Raw genomic sequence first — 6,784 nt, forward strand, 5'->3', positions numbered from 1 at the left:
CTACTAGGTATTTACCCCAAAGACACAGATGTAGTGAAAAGAAGAGCCATATGCACCCCAATGTTCATAGCAGCAATGTCTGCAATAGCCAAACTGTGGAAAGAGCTGAGATGTCCTTCAACAGATGAATGGATAAAGAAGATGTGGCCCATACATACAATAGAATATTACTCAGCCATCAGAAAGAATGAATACCCAACATTCACATCAACATGGATGGGACTGGAGGAGATTATACTAAGTGAAATAAGTCAAGCAGAGAAAGTCAATTATCATATGGTTTCACTTATTTGTGGAACATAAGGAATAGCATGGAGGACATTAGGAAAAGGAAGGGGAAAATGAAGGGGGGAATCGGAGGAGGAGATGAACCATGAGAGACTATGGACTCTGAGAAACAGACTGAAGGTTTTGGAGGGGAGAGGGGGGATGGGTTGGCCCAGTGGTGGGTATTAAGGAGGGCACGTACTGCACAGAGCACTGGGTGTTATACGAAAACAATGAATCATGGATCACTACATCAAAAACTAATGATGTATTGCATGGTGACTAACATAACATAATAAAATTAAATTTAATTTAAAAAAAAAACAAAGAAAGAAATACACTACATTACTTAGTTCCATCCGCAAAAAAAAAAAAAAATTGAATTTTTTCATACATAACATATTCTCTGACCAGGTAGATACCTAGGCATCTCATTTAATATAATAGCATTTTTCACTCTGGGTAGATTCACACAGGAAACATCTGAGAAAGAAAAGAGTAGCATCTCTAATGTAATGATCATTTTGAGTAATAAATCAACAAATGAGATTCCAAATATATTTCAAGGGGGACTTAAAATTAGTATTTAATCTTTCATGGAAGACTGCTAATTTTAAGAAATTTATATGTAAGGTGGCTCAGTCGTTGGGTATCTGCCTTTGGCTCAGGTCATGATCCCAGGGAGCCAAAGGCAGGAGGCTGCCTCTCCCTCTGCCCCTCCCCCTGCTTGTTCTCTCCCTCTTTCTGTCAAATAAATAAATAATCTTTAAAAAAAAAAGAAAGAAAGAAAGAAATTTATATATAAGACTGCAGAAAAGGAGATAAAGCAATATTTTTATAAGATTTAAGCTTCTATGAAAATAGTTTTTCTGGACATTTCCCTTTGAGTTTAATAAAATCAATATTACAAATCATATAAACTCAAAATCGATTTATAAACCACAAGAAATCATAATAAAAATATTATTTGACATCAGAATTGGGCTTGCAATCATCCTATTTATGAAAGTAATTTTAGGCCCTTAAAAAAATAAACACAGTAGGCACTTCCTTAGAGAATAAATCAAGAATTAACACACTTTGAAGAATACCCATAGTTAAAGGATGAAGATGATTAACTGAGGATCCAAACAGGAGATAAGGAAAATAACAGAAAAACAAATATATAATTTATAAAAACACTCTTTAATGATTTTTTTTTTTTTTTGGCAAATGCTTAAGGATGCTGCAGTGAGTAATGTGTAATTCATCACTCAAATTCAGGTGGATATAAAGTGTAATAAGCTATAGCTATGGCTCCTAAACTGGATTGTACATTGAATCCCTTGGGAATTATTAAGACATTTACAGGGTTGCATGCCCATGTTTTTGACTCAATAGGTCTGAGTGAACCTGAGAATTTGCATTTGCATTTCTATCAATTTCCCAAAAGAGGCTGATGCTGCTATTCCAGAGACCACACTTTGAGAACCATTGGGCTATAAGATTACCCAATAGGTACACAATTTCATCCCTTTACGTTAAGGCATAAACCTTTGTTCTGGCCTTTAAAAAATAATCTATGTCGATTTTTTAATGATGCTAGAGGCAATTCTACATTATATTCCTAAGACACTTTAATAAATAGATTTCATTAAAGTACCTCTGCATATCAGCCTTCCTATCCATTGGCTCTTAATACACTGTACAATATTGGATCCATCCAACTGGTAATATTCTGGACACTTATAAGTCACTTTTTCTCCTGATCTATATGAGTCCTTCTTCGGGCCTATGAGCATGGCATCACCAAAGTCAGGTAAACTAGAACAATACATTTCTGAAAGAAAAAGAATAGGTACTTGTTCAGTAAATCTTTAAAAACACATAATGGCCAATAACTATAATCTAGAACAATAGGTACGTATCAAATCAATGAATACTGTACAAAATTTTTCTTATAACTTGAAAAAAATAAGTTAGAAGGCTTGACTTAATTACATTGAATGGTTCTTTTTGTTTTCCTTTTTTTCTTTTAAGTTTTTCTTTAAATTCTAGTTAGTTAACATATAGTGTAATACTGGTTTCAGAAGTAGAGTTTAGTGAGTGGTTCTATGTTTATCTAAAGTATAACAGGGGAATGGTGATATAAAAAGCCTAGAGAAATACGAATACATGTAATGCTTGAGACCATACTACTTACATTTGAATTCTTTTTTGCCCATATAGGCCACCTGCATTATGCATGTATTTCTCATTTTTGCTTCTGTCAAAATCTGCTACCTTTAATTATGTCAAATATCTTAGAAAATTATATACATATAAGGAGATAACTGACAGACTAACAGTACATTGAACAATGATGTGATTGAGGAGCTGTGATATAGGAAAAGAAAATAGAAGTCTGAGAATGTGTAACAGAAGTTGTCCTAAGTGTACACAAGATGACAGGAAAGTGAAATAATTTGGGTCTTATTGTAACCTTTTATTATTAGGGTTATTAATTCTCTACCAGAATACAGAACTTTCCAGAGATACCTTGTTAAAGTCTAGTATTATTTAGTTTCATAGTTGTACCATTTATGCTCTGAATTAAGGGTAAAATTAAAGGCACTCTACTTATGCATTCTGGTGGATGGGACCATTTTCCTTCTAAATATTTTATAAATGCAGGTCCATTAATCCCAAAACCTTCGGCACAGTTGTGACTTCTTACTCCATATTGGTAACTATCTAATATGTGAGGTAGAATACCATGTGTCATCAAATATGGTGGTTAACAAGGAAGTCCTTTAAAAAATGAAAAAAATTACTCCATGTTTCACAAACTCTGAAATTTAATTTTATGTACTAGTTGTCATATTTTGTAGTTTTATTTAAAAAGAAATGATTACATAGGAGCTATGATCATATCACAGAGAAGGTGCACAGATGCTTCCTAAAACCAGTATTCTGGTGTGTGTCCAGCTGCCAACCTGGGCAAAAACTTGAAACTAAAATTGTGAACATATTTATCAAAGAGACTTTCAATTCTTCTCAAACCAATAAGGAATAATAAAAAGAAAAGCATCGAGAATTTTTAATCATTTTAAGAAAAGTACCATATACTGTAACTAATCAGAAGGGACATTGTAGGAAAAATAAAATTTTTTAAAAACCTCCTGGCAAAGCAGGCACTACAACTCAAATAAATAGAATGTGAATAGCTAAATTTATATAAATAGGTAGGTTTAGTGTTACTATGGATCTAGTTTTAATTTTTTAAATGCCATAATTAAAAGTGACTCGATAATGAACAGTGAAATGAACAAAAATAAGATTTTTTTGACTATACAAAAATTGGGTTTAGCAAATATAAATGATTTTAAACATTTAGATATAAGTGATTTCATATATTTAGAAACCTAAAGGATTCTGTATCATGACTTTGATGACAACTGATTATTTTCAATAAATTATATTGAAAATAGAATTTTAGTTTGCATCCTGTCGTCACCTACACACTGAGGTGGAGAACTCCATTTTCCCATGTAGCACATTATCCCATCTTCTTCAGATATCCTGAAACCATCTTCACAAATATAACTTAATTTAGTGCCATGTGCATAAAGCCTGGGTTTAAATGTGTCTTTCCTTTCTTCTGAAGAACTAGATATGATTCCATGTTCTATATGAGATGGTTGAGAACATGGAATGTTTTCTATGTGAAGAACAGAGATCAAAGAGTCAAGCACCAATACAATGCTTACATTGAAAAATACAATCAAATACTACTTGGGATTTTAAAATAAGGACAATGTGAATAAATTAAACCATTTAAAACTGAAATATTTGCAACTTGCAAGGATATATGTCTCCATAATATCTATCCTGCTATTCTCTGAGTTTCAATATGTCCCTTCATTCTTGTCTTGCTCATCATAAGGAGTAAAATAGGCATAAAAGGAAATTTTATCTCATGTCTACATAGTAACCCAAAGTTTTTGTCTGTGTTCATTTCATAGAAGCAGTGAAAGAATGCTGATTGATTTGTATACCTAGATTGTAATTTACTGTTTCAAGATAAAGTGGAATATAGAGAAAGGCTTCCTCTTGTTCATTTACAGAAAGCACAGGGGAGTGTTAACCTCATTTGAAAGAACATCATAAAGCAAGTTATGCACTACTAACCAACAACAGCGTGGTATTGACTGCCATCTTCCATCTTTACACACAAATTCTTCTGCATCCTGAATTACATAATTTTCTTAACAGAGAACAGATATTTTTTCTCCTTCCTGGTAATTCACTGTAGTTGTCATATCTTGAGCATTGGGAATCTGAGGTGGAGGTGGGCATGACTGCGTTTGTAGCTCTAAAAATATTAAAATTAGATTTCTTGATTAAAAATCATAGGTTAAAAATATCAAAAGGATAATTAAGCAGAAAATTCAAAATGATGTATCATAAATGATCACATAATAATGGCATGTTCTAGGTTTAAATATGTTATACTCTTCAGCTTGGACCATGGTGCTTCACATTTGGCTTATTCTCATGGTTTTCTTTGTACTTTCTTCCTTTCATTCTTTCTGTGATCAATCTTGCATAGTTTATATAAAACCTCTTTTAATTATTTCTAACCATTAGGATGTTCTAGCTGAATTACTCACTCAGTATCAGGTACTCCATAAAGACTGATATCAAGATCTTTTTAAAGATGTCCACAATCAAATGTGTTGGGATTGGATTAAAACCTCCACAGGATATCCTACCAAAGGAAGGTGATTAGCCACAGGAAGAATTATATTTAGTGAACCATCAGTTGATTTGATACAAATTCTTGGCCAAGATAAGAATGAAATATGTTCACTAGTGATTTATAGTATGTTGCTTAAAATCCAAAACTCCCCTGGAGGTACCATTTACTAGCTTGCCCACGCTGTTTAAAGATATATAGACTGATGAACAGTTTAATGTTTAAACAGCCTGCCTTTAGTTAAATGACCAGTGGGATATAAAAGACCTCTCTGTCAACTGTCTGAACTCCCATAAAACTGAGACAGCTTGGATATATCTGGGCAGTTAATAATTTGAAGGCAAAGCATGTCCTGGTCAACTGAGAAAAGTCTCTGGATGACTATACCTGGAAGCTTTTGGACCTCTCCATGATTTCTTGATGTTGCTTTCTCCTGTCACACCATATATTTATTTCATTAAAAGTTTTCTGTGAGTATACACTGTGAAGTTGTCAAAATTATTTCACTTGTCCACATTTTACATTCAATTCAGGGAAATATTTGACTGAGTAAACTTCCTCCATGCTACTAACGTCAAATTTTCTAAGTTGATATGAGTATTGTATAGTTCATCAAAAATATTTTTTCTTGGAGTGCCTGGGTGGCTTAGTCTGTTAAGCATCTGCCTTCGGCTCAGGTCAGGATCCCAGGGTCTTGGGATCGATCCCCATGTTGGGTTCCCTGCTCAGCAGGGAGTCTGCCTCTCCCTCTCTCTCTGCCCCTCCTCCCACTTGTGCTCTCTCCCTCTCTCTCTTAAATAAATAAATACAGTCTTAAAATTTTTTCTTATATTTAAGTATCTTGTCATATTTTTTCAATGTATTCTCTTCTATGTCTGATGTTTAACCATTTTTTGTCCTAATAATCTAAACTTGTACTTCCTCTTGATAAGTCTTGCCAGAGGCTGATGCATTTACCAGATTTCCCTAAAAGCTGAATTATTATTCTGTAAACCAGATATTTATGCTTTTTTTTAGCTTCTCATTATAACAATTTATGCTTTAATTGTTCATTACTTCCAAGTTCTTTGGGTGCATGTTCTTTTCTAAATTCTAGATGGTAATTCCTATTGCTTTTATTTTGTTCCTTGTTTATAATGAATGGTTTAAAGTTATAGATATCTGTGCCTTTGCTGTGTCCCATAGATTTCAATGTGTACTGCTATCATTGTCATTTTATGTAAAGTATTTTCTGTTATTTCTGTTATATATTGTTATTTCCATTATTAACCACCCATTTCATTATATAAGCAGATATCTTATAGAAATTCATAAGCTTTCCTTGAAATTTTTCTGGAAATGAAATACCAGAATAAGTAAAATAATTTTGAATAGCAAGAACATAATTGGAGAATACAAATCAGACTTCAAGACTCATTATAAAGCCGTAGTTACCAAAGCAATGTGGCAGGAATAGGATAGATAAATGGATACATTGGCTGATACAAAGTCTAGAAATAGATCAGTATTTACATAGTTAACTGATTTTCATTTCAAAGTCTTTTCCACACATATTGCTAGAACAGCTGGCATCTATATATATATTTTTTAAATCAACCCCTATTTTACACCAAACTCAAAAAGTAATATACAATGGATGATATACCTAAATAACATTGCCAAAGGCATGGCAAGCAAGGGCAAAAATGAACTATTGGGACTTCATCAAGATAAAAAGTTTTTGCACAGCAAAGGAAACAGTCAACAAAACCAAAAGACAACCAACAGAATGGGAGAAGATACTTGCAAATGACATATCAG

The 6,784-nt window shown here is 33.1% G+C and overlaps 1 long non-coding RNA gene across 2 annotated transcripts; it reads right to left on the minus strand.

Moving 5' to 3' along the window:
• Window positions 1–671: 671 nt before the first annotated feature.
• Window positions 672–6,722, minus strand: LOC102746378 (uncharacterized). Of its 2 annotated transcripts, XR_014141616.1 has the most exons (4): window positions 4,899–6,722; window positions 4,417–4,600; window positions 1,910–2,086; window positions 672–750 (listed from the first exon to the last, which is right to left on the minus strand). It is a non-coding gene; the product is annotated as an uncharacterized LOC102746378 (long non-coding RNA). The 2 variants fall into 2 exon arrangements; XR_014141615.1 differs by having other exon boundaries at window positions 4,417–6,722.
• Window positions 6,723–6,784: the final 62 nt, after the last annotated feature.

This window comes from Leptonychotes weddellii, unplaced genomic scaffold, assembly GCF_054177405.1.
Source record: "Leptonychotes weddellii isolate Sample4059 unplaced genomic scaffold, ASM5417740v2 HiC_scaffold_11488, whole genome shotgun sequence".
Taxonomy (NCBI): Eukaryota; Metazoa; Chordata; class Mammalia; order Carnivora; family Phocidae; genus Leptonychotes; species Leptonychotes weddellii.